The sequence below is a fragment of the Arachis ipaensis genome, chromosome B4, assembly GCF_059453495.1.
Source record: "Arachis ipaensis isolate K30076 ecotype BB chromosome B4, ASM5945349v1, whole genome shotgun sequence".
Lineage (NCBI taxonomy): Eukaryota > Viridiplantae > Streptophyta > Magnoliopsida > Fabales > Fabaceae > Arachis > Arachis ipaensis.
Genome location: NC_142439.1, coordinates 76193261 through 76208443, shown reverse-complemented (window position 1 = coordinate 76208443; position 15183 = coordinate 76193261). Strand labels below are relative to the sequence as shown.

General features: G+C 41.4%; 2 non-coding genes across 2 annotated transcripts; one reads left to right on the top strand and one right to left on the bottom strand.

Moving 5' to 3' along the window:
* Window positions 1-9162: 9162 nt before the first annotated feature.
* Window positions 9163-9266, bottom strand: LOC148567998 (small nucleolar RNA R71). Its single transcript, XR_015882818.1, has one exon. It is a non-coding gene; the product is annotated as a small nucleolar RNA R71 (small nucleolar RNA).
* A 5235-nt stretch (window positions 9267-14501) lies between these two features.
* Window positions 14502-14609, top strand: LOC148567997 (small nucleolar RNA R71). Its single transcript, XR_015881821.1, has one exon. It is a non-coding gene; the product is annotated as a small nucleolar RNA R71 (small nucleolar RNA).
* Window positions 14610-15183: the final 574 nt, after the last annotated feature.

Here is a 15183-nt window from a genome sequence, read left to right as displayed (position 1 = left end):
TTTAGCATCTTAAGGAAAAATTAGTGAAAAGAACAGGTTTTACACTGAAATATTTTGATTTATGTCTTAAGAACCCGACATCCCCACAATTACTTTTACTAAAGTGGACGCAACTGGCATCATCTCAGGATACGACGATCCCATGGTCATCACTATCATATTGGCTAACGCAAATCTCCACCACACACTGGTAGACCAGGGAAGCTCTGCCGACATCTTGTACAAAACTGCCTTCGACAAACTCGGCTTAGAAGAAAAAGAACTCAGAGCATATCCGAACAGCCTGTTCGGGCTGGGAAACACCCCAATCCAACCACTGGGGTACATCTCACTACACACGACCTTTGGAAAAGGAAACCAGTCAAGGACGCTCAAAATAGATTACATCGTGGTCGACGTGAGTTCATCCTACAATGCCTTAATAGGTCGGACAACATTAAATCAGCTCGGCGCAATAGTCTTGACCCCATATCTATGCATGAAGTTCCCAACCGCAGAAGGAATAGCTACAATAAAAGCAGACCAGAAGACGGTGCGCCATTGTTATAACTAAAGTTTAAACCTCAGAGGCAGAGTAGAAGAATTCCACACCATCGAGCTCGGTGGAGTTTGAGGGCGGGAAGAACTCCGTCCACAACCCGAAGGCGAAGTGGAAAAGGTCCAGATCGGAGATATCAAAGAAAAAACAACCAATATCGGCACGATCCTAAAAGGAGACACAAAAGAATCACTCATACGGCTCTTACGAGATAATGTCGACCTCTTTGCATGGAAGGCCACACACATGCCGGGCATAGACCCTAAGTTAATGTGCCACAAGCTGGCAGTTTACCCAGGATCTCGGCCAGTACAGCAGAGACGTAGAAAGCTCGGGCCAGAACGATCCCAAGCTGTGGAAGAGCAGGTACAAGCTCTACTGGAGGCAGGATTCATAAGAGAAGTCAAATACCCATGGTGCACGAAATTGTGATGTCCAGGCTCGAACAATCCCTGGCAACGTGAGCAACTTGGTACGCGTAATCGTGATTACACTTAAATTATGTAAAATTCATGGCTCTTTCTTGTCTCTGGCAATGGCGCCAAGAACATGGTGCCAATACCATGGTTCACAACTTCGATACAACTAACCAGCAAGTGCACTGGGTCGTCCAAGTAATACCTTACGTGAGTAAGGGTCGAATCCCACGGAGATTGTTGGTATGAAGCAAGCTATGGTCACCTTGTAAATCTCAGTTAGGCAGATATAAAGTGATAATGGTGTTTTCGAATATTATATAATAAAATAGGGATAGAGATACTTATGTAATTCATTGGTAGGAATTTCAGATAAGCGAATGGAGATGCTTTTCGTTCCTCTGAACCTCTGCTTTCCTGCTATCTTCATCCAATCAGTCTTACTCCTTTCCATGGCTGGCTTTATGTGATACATCACCACTGTCAATGGCTACTTTCGGTCATCTCTTGGGAAAATGATCCAATGCCCTGTCACGGCACGGCTAATCGTCTGGAGGCATCACCCTTGCCAATGGCTTCATCTTATCCTCTCAGTGAATAATATGCTCACGCACCCTGTCACGGCACGGCTATTCATCTGTCGGTTCTCGATCATGCTGGAATAGGATTTACTATCCTTTTGCGTCTGTCACTAACGCCCTGCAATCGCGAGTTAGGAGCTCGTCACAGTCATTCAATCATTGAATCCTACTCGGAATACCACAGACAAGGTTTAGACTTTCCGGATTCTCTTGAATGCCACCACCATTCTAGCTTACGCCACGAAGATTCTGGTTAGGAGATCTAAGAGATACTCGTTCTAGCTTATTTCATGTAGAACGGAAGTGTTTGTCAGGCACGTGTTCATAGGGGAGAATGGTGATGAACGTCACATATAATCATCACCTTCATCACGTTCTTGGGTGCGAATGGATATCTTTGAAGCAAAATAAGATGAATTGAATAGAAAACAGTAGTACTTTGCATTAATCTTTGAGGAACAGCAGAGCTCCACACCTTAATCTATGGAGTGTAGAAACTCTACCGTTAAAAATACATAAGTGAAGGTCCAGGCATGGCCGAGATGGCCAGCCCCCAAAACGTGATCACAGGATCAAAATACAATCCAGGATCCAGGATGCCAAATACAATAGTAAAAGGTCCTATTTATAATAAACTAGCTACTAGGGTTTACATGAGTAAGTAATTGATGCATAAATCCACTTCCGGGGCCCACTTTGTGTGTGCTTGGGCTGGGCTTTGATTGTTACACGTGTAGAGGTCCTCCTTGGAGTTGAACACCAGCTTTTGTGCCAGTTTGGGCGTTCAACTCTGGTTTTGGCTCCTTTTCTGGCGCTGGACGCCAGATTTGGGTAGAAAGCTGGCGTTGAACGCCAGTTTACGTCATCTATTCTTGGCCAAAGTATGGACTATTATATATTGCTGGAAAGCCCTGGATGTCTACTTTCCAACGCAATTAGAAGCGCGCCATTTCGAGTTCTGTAGCTCCAGAAACTCCACTTTGAGTGCTGGGAGGTCAGAATCTGACAACATCAGCAGTCCTTCTTCAACCTCTGAATCTGATATTTGCTCAAGTCCCTCAATTTCAGCCAGAAAATACCTGAAATCACAGAAAAACACACAAACTCATAGTAAAGTCCAGAAATGTGAATTTAACATAAAAACTAATGAAAACATCCCTAAAAGTAACTAGATCCTACTAAAAACATATTAAAAACAATGCCAAAAAGCGTATAAATTATCCGCTCATCACAACACCAAACTTAAATTGTTGCTTGTCCCCAAGCAACTGAAAATTAAATAGGATAAAAAGAATAGAATATACTATAAATTCCAAACTATCAATGAAACATAGCTTCAATCATATGAGCGGGACTTATAGCTTTTTGCCTCTTGAATAGTTTTGGCATCTCACTCTATCCATTGAGGTTCAGAATGATTGGCATCTATAGGAACTCAGAGTTCAGATAGTGTTATTAATTCTCCTAGTTCAGTATGATGATTCTTGAACACAGCTATTTTATGAGTCTTGGCCGTGGCCCTAAGCACTTTGTTTTCCAGTATTACCACCGGATACATAAATGCCACAGACACATAACTGGGTGAACCTTTTCAGATTGTGACTCAGCTTTGCTAAAATCCCCAATTAGAGGTGTCCAGGGTTCTTAAGCACACTCTTTTTTTTTGCTTTGGACCTTAACTTTAACCGCTCAGTCTCAAGTTTTCACTTGACACCTACACGCCACAAGCACATGGTTAGGGACAGCTTGGTTTAGCCGCTTAGGCCAGGATTTTATTCCTTTAGGCCCTCCTATCCACTGATGCTCAAAGCCTTGGGATCCATTTTATTTGCCCTTGCCTTTTGGTTTTAAGGGTTTTTGGCTTTTTGCTCTTGCCTCTTGGTTTTAAGAGCTTTTGGCTTTTTCTGCTTGCTTTTTCTTTTTCTTTCTATTTTTTTTTTTGCCTGTTTTTTTTTTTCTGCAAGCTTTGTTCTTTGCTGCTTTTTCTTGCTTCAAGAATCATTTTTATGATTTTTCAGATTATCAAATAACATGTCTCCTAGTCATCATTCTTTCAAGAGCCAACATATTTAACATTCTTAAACAACAACTTCAAAAGACATATGCACTGTTCAAGCATACATTCAGAAAACAAGAAGCATTGTCACCACATCAATATAATTAAGCTAAGTTCAAGGATAAATTCGAAACTCATGTACTTCTTGTTCTTTTGAATTAAAACATTTTTCATTTAAGAGAGGTGATGGATTCATAGGACATTCATAACTTTAAGACAAAGTTACTAACTACTAATGATCATGTAATGAAGACACAAACATAGATAAGCACATAACATAGAAAACGAAAAACAGAAGAAATAAGAACAAGGAATGAATCCACCTTAGTGATGGTGGCGTTTCCTTCTTGAGGAACCAATGATGTCCTTGAGCTCTTCTATGTCTCTTCCTTGTCTTTGTTGCTCCTCCCTCATTGTTTTTTGATCTTCTCTTATTTCATGGAGTATGATGGAGTGCTCTTGATGTTCCACCCTTAGTTGTCCCATATTGGAACTCAATTCTCCTAGGGAGGTGTTGATCTGCTCCGAATAATTTTTTGGAGGAAAGTGCATTTGAGGCATCTCAGGGATCTCATGGAAATGAGCTTCTTGCGCCTCTTGAGCTCCATGACTGCGCCTCTTAGTGATGGGCTTGTCCTCTTTAATGAGGATATCTCCCTCTATGTCAATCCCAGCTGAATTGCATAGGTGGCAAATGAGGTGGGGAAAGGCTAACCTTGCCATAGTGGAAGACTTGTCAGCCACCTTGTAGAGTTCTTGAGGTATAATCTCATGAACTTCCACCTCTTCTCCAATCATGATGCTATGGATCATGATGGCCCGGTCTATAGTAACTTCAGACCGGTTGCTAGTGGGAATGATTGAGCATTGAATGAACTCCAACCATCCTCTAGCTACAGGCTTGAGGTCTAATCTTCTTAGTTGAACCGACTTGCCTTTGGAGTCAACCTTCCATTGAGCTCCTTCTACACATATGTCCATAAGGACTTGGTCCAACCTTTGATTAAAGTTGACCCTTCTAGTGTAGGGGCGTTCATCTCCTTGCATCATGGGCAAGTTAAACGCCAACCTCACATTCTCCGGACTAAAATCTAAGTATTTCCCCCGAACCATTGTAACATAGTTCTTTGGATCCGGGTTCTTACTTTGATCATGGTTCTTGGTGATCCATGCATTGGCATAGAACTCTTGAACAATTAGGATGCCGACTTGTTGGATGGGATTTGTTAGAACTTCCCAACCTCTTCTTTGAATTTCATGTCGGATCTCCGGATACTCATTTCTTTTAAGTTTGAAAGGGACCTCGGGGATCACCTTCTTCTTGGCCACAACATCATAGAAGTGGTCTTGATGGGCTTTGGAGATGAACCTTTCCATCTCCCATGAATCGGATGTGGAAGCTTTTGTCTTCCCTTTCCCCTTTCTAGAGGATTCTCCGGTCTTAGGTGCCATCAATGGTAATGGAAAAACAAAAAGCTTATGCTTTTACCACACCAAACTTAGAATATTGCTCGCCCTCGAGCAATAAACAAAAGAATAGAAGAAGAAGAAGAAGAAATATGGAGAGGGAGAGGGAGATGTGGTTTCGGCCAAGAGGGGTGTAGAAGGGTGTGTTGTGTGAATTTGATGAAGAATGGAGGGCTTTATATAGGGAAGGGAGGGGGGAAGGTTTCGGCCACATGGGTGGGTTTGGGTGGGAAATTGGTTTTGAATTTTTGAAGGTAGGTGGAGTTTATGAGGTAGGTTTATGGGGAAGGGTGGATGGATGTGAGTGGTAAAAAGGTGATGGGGAAAAGAGATTGAGGTGATTGGTGAAGGGTTTTTGGAGAAGAGTGTTTATGGGGTTGTGTGAAAGAGAGTGGTGAGAAGAAGTGAGTGGAGGTAGGTGGGGATCCTGTGGGGTCCACAGATCCTGGGGTGTTCAAGGATTTACATCCCTGCACCCATTAGGCATGTAAAAATGCCGTTGCACACAACTCTGGGCATTCAGCACCAGGTTGGTGGCCATTTTGCGCGTTCAGCGCCCATTTGTGTGCCATTTCTAGCGTTAAACACCAGAACCATGCCTGTTCTGGCGTTCAGCGCCCAGAAGCTGCCCATTTTGGGCGTTCAGCGCCAGCACCATGCTCTGTTCTGGCGCTGAACGCCAGACAGATGCTCCTCCAGGGTGTGATTTTTCTTCTGCTGTTTTTGATTCTGTTTTCAATTTTTATATTTATTTTTTGACTCCACATGATCATGAACCTACAAAGACATATAACTAAGAAAAATATAGTTAGATAAATAAAAATTGGGTTGCTTCCTGATGCCAAGGCATCTTAGGCTAGTTTCACTAGCATTTTTTTTGATAGTTTTAGATGTTTTATGCATTTTCTTGAGCTTAAAGTAACCAAGAATGGTTAAAAGAAGAACAAAGCAATGAACCATCCAAACAGTATGATTTTGATGCAAATTCCATGAGTTTTTAGTTATATTACTTGAATGCTATGAATGGAAGATTTCTCATGAAATTTTGCAAGACTTTGATGCAATTGTTTGGATGATTTCAGGGAAGAAGAGGCTAGGCAAGGAAGCAACAAAGTCAATAAAGGAAGCTTGAATATCACATGTGGAGTTTAAGTTCCAGTTTAAGCCTAAACTGGAGCTTAAACGCCAGAATCATGAAGGCTAAGAAATGCTGAAACTGAAGTTTAACCTCCAGTTTAACCTTAAACTGGAGGTTAAACGCCAGAATGAAAGTCTCACCAAAGAAGCATTCCACGTTTAACCTCCAGTTTAACCTTAAACTGGAGGTTAAACGCCAGAATGAGAATGCCAATCAGGAAGCATTTCCACGTTTAACCTCCAGTTTAACCTTAAACTGGAGGTTAAACGCCAGAAATGGGAAGTGCACCAGGGAGCCATTTCCACGTTTAAGCTCCAGTTTGACCTTAAACTGGAGCTTAAACGTGTTCGACCAAGTTTTCTCCTCCAGGGTTGCTTTCTCCATTTCCACGTTTAAGCTCCAGTTTAACCTTAAACTGGAGCTTAAACATGTTCGACACCTCCAGGGCTACCTTTCTCAGCTTCCACGTTTAAGCTCCAGTTTAACCTTAAACTGGAGCTTAAACGTGTTCGACCTCCAGGATGCCTTCTTCCATTTCCACGTTTAAGCTCCAGTTTAACCTTAAACTGGAGCTTAAACGTGTTCGACCTCCAGGGCTGCCTTTTCTATCTCCACGTTTAAGCTTCAGTTTAACCTTAAACTGAAGCTTAAACGTGTTCGACTAAGTTACCCTCCAGGGCTGCCTTCTTCCATTTCCACGTTTAAGCTTCAGTTTAACCTTAAACTGAAGCTTAAACGTGCTTCCACAAAAGGCATCACTGGAAGTGTCTGGCGTTTAAGCTACAGTTTAAGCTTAAACTGCAACTTAAACGCCACTCTTGGAAAAGGTTTCTGGGCCAACAATATTGCGGTTTAAGTTAGTATTTGAGCACAAACATTAACTTAAACTTACTCTGGTATGAAACCCAATTGAATATCATGGTTTATGGGATTGGGCCTGAAGGATTGATGAGTCTGAAATTTCAATTTATTGAGTCATGTGTCATTATTTGATTATCACTAAGTTGGCTCAATGAATGTTACAGATTTTGGATCAACAGCCTCATCAAGATTATGGATCATAAACCCAAGGCAAAAGGAAAGCAGGGAGAGGCCTCAAAGCCCAAGAAACACAACAGAAGCTCAATATAGAAAGTGTATAAATAGGATAGAATTTAAGTTAGGAAGGACTTTTATCTTTCATTTTGGCTAGTTTTCATATCTTTGTAATTGAATTCAGAGCTATGACTCACTAAACCCCCTTTCATTGGGTTAGGGAGCTCTATTGTAATTCAATGAATCAATAATAGTTTATTCTTCTTCTTCAATCTTTTCTCTTGAATTTTGTTAGAAAGCTTCTCGATCTAATTCCATTGGTTAGTTGTCTTGGGAAAGAGACTACCCATAATTGGAATCCTTCGGAACCTTGGGAAAGGAATGGAGGATTCATGCTAGAGAAGCTTTCTCACAGTGAATTAGATTGGGGTTTGGATGGATATTGTGACATGTAATCCTACCAAATTGTGGTTCATGAAACTGTGTGGTAAAATCAGTGATCGAGCATCATCTCTTCTTATGAACATTTAAACCAAGGGATTGGGAATTTGTTTGTTTTTAGAGAGAATTGGTGAGCCAAGGGATTGGGATCCAATCATATAAGATTGCCAAGCAAAATTCAATGAACGCATTGGTTGAGGAAGAGATAAACATGTTTTGATTCGGAGATCTCAATATCTCCTATAACCCAATGAATTCCCCATTTCTGATTTCCACTTTCTCTTTACATTCTGCAACTCAATTCATGCAATCACCCCCATTCCCTTTTAATTTCAGCAATTTAGCTTCTGCTCTTTAATTCATGCAATTTAAGATTCCGCCATTTAAATTTCTTGTCATTTACGTTTCCCGCCAATTTTACATTCCGCAATTCTCATCTAAATCTTGATTCCGCTCAACTAGGACACACTTCCAATCCGAATTGCTCACTCAACCAATCCTTGTGGGATTCAACCTCACTCTATAGTGAGTTTTTACTTGACGATAACCGGTGCACTTGCCGGAAGGAATTTTGCCGATCGTGCAATTTCCTAAATCGTGGCATAACTAGTTTATGCGCACCAAGTTTATGGCGCCGTTGCCGGGGATTGGTTTTCGATTGACAATTCTCAAATTGGAAGTTAACTAGATTGAGCATTTTTTTTGTTTTGATTATTCAGTACAAGTTACTTGTTGAATTTTAATTTCTGCACTCTGTTACATGCTTTCTTTCTTTATGCCTTTAAATTCAAGCAACTAACTCACTGACTCACTAACTGTTTGAATTAATTCCTCAACTGCTCTAACCATACTCTTCCATTAACCAAGAGTATTTCACTTGTTTGTTGCCTGTGCTGTGTTCTTGTATGACAGGTAGGAGAGGAGAGACATCAACTCCTCCATATACCGAACCAGAGAGGACCCTTCATAGACTGAGAAGGGAAGCAAGAGGGAAGAGAGTACTAGGAGAAGAGGAATCTGAAGGAGAATCTGAGGACAATTTTGAGGAAGCTTTAGATCTCAACATGGATAGAGAAGTTCACAACCATGAGAGAGCTGATGGAAACAATGCCATTCCTGAGAGGAGGGTTCTTAGTTCATACATAAACCCAACCTCTGGGAATTGTGGTAGCAGCATCCAGAAACCACCCATTCAGGCCAACAATTTTGAGCTCAAACCACAGCTAATATCACTTGTGGAGAATCATTGTTCATTTGGTGGAAGTGCTAATGAAGACCCAAACCAACATCTCACAAAATTCCTGAGAATTTGTGACACTGTGAAGTCCAATGGAGTCCAGGAAGATGCATATAAACTGCTTTTGTTCCCATTTTCACTTAGGGACAAGGCAGCTAAGTGGCTGGAATCATTCCCAAGGGGGAGCCTAACAACCTGGGATGAGGTGGAAAGCAAGTTTCTGGCACGTTTCTACCCCCCACAAAAGGTCAATAGGCTTCGATCTGAGGTTCAGACGTTTAGACAACAAGATGGTGAAACTCTCTACGAGGCATGGGAGAGATTCAAGGATTTGACAAGGAAATGCCCACCAGACATGTTCCATGACTGGGTGCAATTGCATATTTTCTATGATGGACTGTCTTATGAATCAAGGAAGGCTGTAGACCATTCATCAGGAGGTTCATTGAACAGGAAAAAGACTGTGGAAGAAGCCATTGAAGTGATTGAGACAGTGGCTGAAAACGAGTACTACTATGCATCAGAGAGACACAACACTAAGGGAGTCATGGAGCTGAACCATGTTGATACAATTCTAGCCCAAAACAAGGTGTTTGCCAAGCAACTAGCAGAGCTCACCAGGAAATTAGAAACAAAACAAGTGGCTGCAATACACACACAAGAGCAAGAGGAAGAAAGCACTGAAGGAGGTGATTGGGAAGAGGCCAATTATGTAGGAAATCAACAAAGGCAACCATATGATCCACATTCCAACACTTACAACCCAGGCTGGAAAAACCACCCAAACTTTGGGTGGGGAAACCAGCAAAACCAACATAACAAGTCCACATACCAAAACTCCAACCAAAGATCATACCAAGCCACACAAAACACTTACTCTCAACCACCATATCATGGCCAAAATAATCAACCTACCCAACCTAACCCGAACCAACAATTTCAAGATCAATTAAACAGGATAGAAGGAGTGCTGGCACACATGGGTCAGGACATAATTGAATTGAAAAGCTTCAGGGATGATGTGAGAACTACCTTAAGAAACCATGGTGAAAAACTCAAGAGGATGGAGTCTCAAGTAGGAGAGCTATCTCAACAGGCCCCCAAATCAACTGCAGTGTTCCCTAGTGACACAGAAAAGAATCCTAAAGGGGAACAAAAGGGAGTGAGATGGGAAGAATGCAAAGCCATCACCATATTGAAAGAAGTCTCAGAAGAAGAAGGAATCAGATCCTCAGAACAGGAGCCAGAAATCGTGAAGGAAGGTGTGGAGGAAGCTAAGCAGGAAAGTGAAACTGAGCAAGCCAAGGAACTGCAAAAAGGCACGATGGAAACATACCAACCAAAAGCACCATTTCCTCAGAGGTTAGGAGAAGGTGAAAAAGGGAAAACCTATTCAAGGTTTTTAGAGACATTTAAGTCTCTCCATATCAATATTCCCTTTCTTGAGATTCTCCATCAAATGCCTACACACATCAAGTATTTAAAGGAATTGTTGAGCAAGAAAAGAGTTTTGAAGGGAGGACAAACGGTAACAATGAACAAAGAATGCAGTGCCCTCATCAAGAAGGACACAGTCTCTAAGAAAACAGACCCAGGAAGTTTTTATATTCCTTGCATCATAGGAGAAACAAAAATTGACAGAGGATTCTGTGATCTAGGAGCTAGCATAAATGTGATGCCTCTAACTCTTATGAAGAGGCTACAACTGAATGAGGTGAGCTCTACTGATGTAATCATACAACTGGCTGACAAAACTCAGAAGCAAGCTGAAGGGGTGGTTGAGAATGTGCTGGTGAAAGTGGGAGATTATTACTTCCCCACAGACTTTGTCATTTTGGACATGGAGGAAAGCTACCTACACCCTATCATTCTGGGAAGACCTTTTCTAGCCACTACTAGAGCGCTCATAGATGTAGAACAAGGAGAGCTAATTCTGAGAATACATGATGAACAGCTCATTTTCAAAGTTTTCAAACCTGCATCTGAGCCTGAACCAGAACCTGAAAAGCCTAAGGATGATAGTAGTCATCTGTGTTTGGAGGAAAGTAATCCAGCAGCTGAAACTCTAAAACAGTCTTTGGAAGGCAAACAGGAGTTGCAAGAGTTAAAGCCACAAGAATCAATGGAAACAGATCAGAAGGATCCTCCTAGCATAAGGGTCAATGAAGAAATCCTCAAGAGAAAGGGAAGAATGATAGGGAAATTGCCAAGAGGGTGGAGAAACAAGAAAATTCCCACTGAAGGTTTTTCTCCGGGAGATAAAGTGATATCAAGTCATTATCTGCCAATCCCACCTGGCCTCAAAACCATTCCTTCCCAGCTCCCTCAAGTGTTCACAATCAGGAAAGTTCTTTCTATGGAACATTTAGAGGTCATGAAGGAATCAAGTGGAGACGTTTGCATAGTGAGAGGAGAAGACGTCAAACACTACAATCCACCCTAACAAGGGACAACCGTCAAGCTAGTGACGTTAAAGAAGCGCTTCATGGGAGGCAACCCATGTTTTTAATATCCTTACTCTTTTTTGTGTTGTTTTGCATCTAATAAAGCATGGTTTCTTATGCATGAACTTGAATCCTCAGGACAACTGCTGAAAGAGTGCACTAAACATTGCATATAAAATACAATTTGTCTCTAAGTTTGGTGTGCCTGAGGGCACCCCAAACTTTATTCAAAATGCATTCAATTTTTCATGCAAAGAGCACAACCAAACATTAAGTTTGGTGTTCCTCTTTGAACACGGTTCATGAAAAGCAAGAAGTTCCTCTGGATTTCGAAATTCATGACAAGTAGACCATTCGCATGTTTTAATACTTTGGTTTCAATTACTTAGGGTAGTAACTTTGTTTAGAATCAAAGAGCCAAAGTGACTATGATTTATTAGAATTATGCACATTCATTAAGGACAACCAATATGGATTTCATGTCATCAGGAGACTTTACCAAACACTAAGTTTGGTGTCCAATAATAAGTGTGCATACATACAAAAGTCACGGCTATAAGCTCATGGAGTCAATCATTGATTTACATGTGCAAGTACTGTTCATCATTCACATGGACCGAAAAATGATAGCAAACTTGTTTGTTTGTGCAGGTACAAAAGAAAAGACAAAAATGGAGGAAAAAGACAAAGGGAGGTACGGTGCTTGGTCAAAAAGAAAGTTCACAAGTCTTTGAAGCTAACACATGGGAAAAGGAAGTTCTGCAAGAAAAGATTGCTACATGTACAACCTAATGCACCCAGAATACTTCCAAGAAAATGAAAAGCAATTCGTCCTTCTCCCTAATTCATATATTTACCATCAAGCCACCCTTCACAAACCACCCTAGCCGTCCATTTTTCACTTAAGGGCCCTATAAAGAACCACTTGGGGAACGAGTTCAACACCACCAAATCTCCTTCATGCACATTTTCTTCATCATAGCATAAACTATCTCTTGCCGAAAACAACCTCCCCACATTTCCAACAACACTTCTTGCTTCACCTTGTCAACTTTAGCTTGTCACTTACCCCAAAACTAAAGAACCAATGGCAGCTTCATCTAGCCACAAAAGAAGAAAAGACAAGCAACCAATGGAGGAGAACAGGGAATTCGATGCAAGGAGATACAAATCAGTTTTCCATGAGATTCAAGCCGAATGGATGAGACCTAAAAGGGTACTAGCTGAGGTTCCCTTTGACCTTGAAAAGGATGAGTTCCCAGGTGTTTGGGAGAAGATCAAAAAGAGGAAGTGGGAGCTCCTGACTAAGCCAATCACTAAAATCAACATCAACTTGGTGAAGGAGTTCTATGCAAATGCAGTGAGGGAAGACTCAACCAAGAAACCCACATACAAAAGCTATGTGAGAGCCAACAAGCGCTTCTTTAATGTCAATAGCTTGACAGTGGGCTCTCATGGAGCCTCACAGATGTGCAGAGCTTTGTTGAGACTCTCCAACACCAAACTTAGAGTTTGGATATGGGAGTTCAACACCAAACTTAGAGTTTGGTTGTGGCCTCCCAACACCAAACTTAGAGTTTGACTGTGGGGGCTTTGGTTGACTCTGCTTTGAGAGAAGCTTTTTCTGCTTCCTCTCCATGGTTGCAGAGGGAGATCCTTGAGTTTTGAACACAAGGGAGTTCTCATTCCATTGAAGGACTATTTCACCTCTGTCAACATCAATCACAGCTCTTGCTGTGGCCAGGAAAGGTCTTCCTAGGATGATGGATTCATCCTCTTCCTTTCCAGTATCCAGGACTATGAAATCAGCAGGGATATAAAGGCCTTCAACCTTTACTAACACGTCCTCTACTTGTCCATAAGCCTGTTTTCTAGAACTGTCTGCCATCTCTAATGAGATTTTAGCAGCTTGCACCCCATAGATTCCCAGTTTCTCTATTACAGAGAGGGGCATGAGGTTTATTCCTGAACCAAGGTCACAAAGAGCCTTAAAGATCATGGTGCCTATGGTACAAGGTATTATGAACTTTCCAGGATCCTGTCTCTTCTGAGGCAATGTCAGTTGATCCAGATCATTTAGTTCATTGATGAACAAGGGAGGTTCAACTTCCCAAGCATCAATGCCAAATAATTTGGCATTCCACTTCATGATTGCACCAAGAAACTTGGCAGTTTGCTCTTCAGTAACATCCTCATTCTCTTCAGAAGAGGAGTACTCATCGGAGCTCATGAAGGGCATAAGGAGGTTCAATGGAATCTCTATGGTCTCTAGATGAGTCTCAGATTCCTTTGGTTCCTCAGAAGGAAGCTCCTTATTGGTCACTGGACGTCCCAGGAGGTCTTCCTCCTTAGGATTCACGTCCTCCTCTCCCTCATTGGGTTCGGCCATTTTGCTTATGTCAATGGCCTTGCACTCTCCTTTTGGATTCTCTTCTGTATTGCTTGGGAGAGTACTAGGAGGGATTTCAGTGATCCTTTTACTCAGCTGGCCCACTTGTGCTTCCAAATTTCTAATGGAAGACCTTGTTTCATTCATGAAACTTACAGTGGCCTTAGATAGATCAGAGACTAAGTTTGTTAAATTAGAAGTATTTTGTTCAGAGTTCTCTGTCTGTTGCTGAGTGGATGATGGAAAAGGTTTATTATTGTTAAACCTGTTTCTTCCACCATTATTAAAGCCTTGTTGAGGCTTTTGATCCTTCCATGAGAAATTTGGATGATTTCTCCATGATGAGTTATAGGTGTTTCCATAAGGTTCACGTAAGCAATTCACCTTTGCTATTGCAGGGTTCTCAGGATCATAAGCTTCTTTTTCATAAGAAGCCTCTTGAGTGCTGTTGGATGCAGCTTGCATTCCATGCAGACTCTGAGAGATCATATTGACTTGCTGAGTCAATATTTTATTCTGAGCCAATATGGCATTCAGAGTATCAACTTCAAGAACTCCCTTCTTCATAGGCGTCCCATTGCTCACAGGATTCCTTTCAGAAGTGTACATGAACTGGTTATTAGCAACCATGTCAATGAGTTCTTGAGCTTCTGCAGGCGTTTTCTTTAGGTGAATGGATCCACCTGTAGAAGTGTCCAGTGACATTTTTGATAGCTCAGATAAACCATCATAGAATATATCCAGGATGGTCCATTCTGAAAGCATGTCAGAAGGACACTTTTTGGTCAACTGTTTGTATCTTTCCCAAGCTTCATAGAGGGATTCACCTTCTTTCTGTCTGAAGGTTTGAACATCAGCTCTAAGCTTGCTCAGCTTTTGAGGAGGAAAGTACTTGGCTAAGAAAGCCGTGACCAGCTTATCTCAAGAGTTCAGGCTGTCTTTGGGTTGAGAATCCAACCATAATCTAGCTCTGTCTCTTACAGCAAAGGGGAAAAGCATGAGCCTGTAGACTTCAGGATCTACTCCATTAGTCTTAACAGTATCACATATCTGCAAGAATTCAGTTAAGAACTGAAAAAGATCTTCAGATGGAAGTCCATGAAACTTGCAGTTCTGCTGTATTAGAGAAACTAATTGAGGTTTCAGCTCAAAGTTGTTTGCTCCAATGGCAGGAATGGAGATGCTTCTTCCATGTAAATTGGAATTAGGTGCAGTAAAGTCACCAAGCATCTTCCTTACATTATTATTATTTTCGGCTACCATCTCGTTTTCCTGTTCGAAAATTTCTGAAAGGTTATTTCTGGATTGTTGTAATTTAGCTTCTCTTAATTTTCTCTTCAGAGTCCTTTCAGGTTCTGGATCTGCTTCCACGAGAATGTTCTTATCCTTGCTCCTGCTCATATGACAAAGAAGAGGGTACAGAAAAATAATAATAATAATA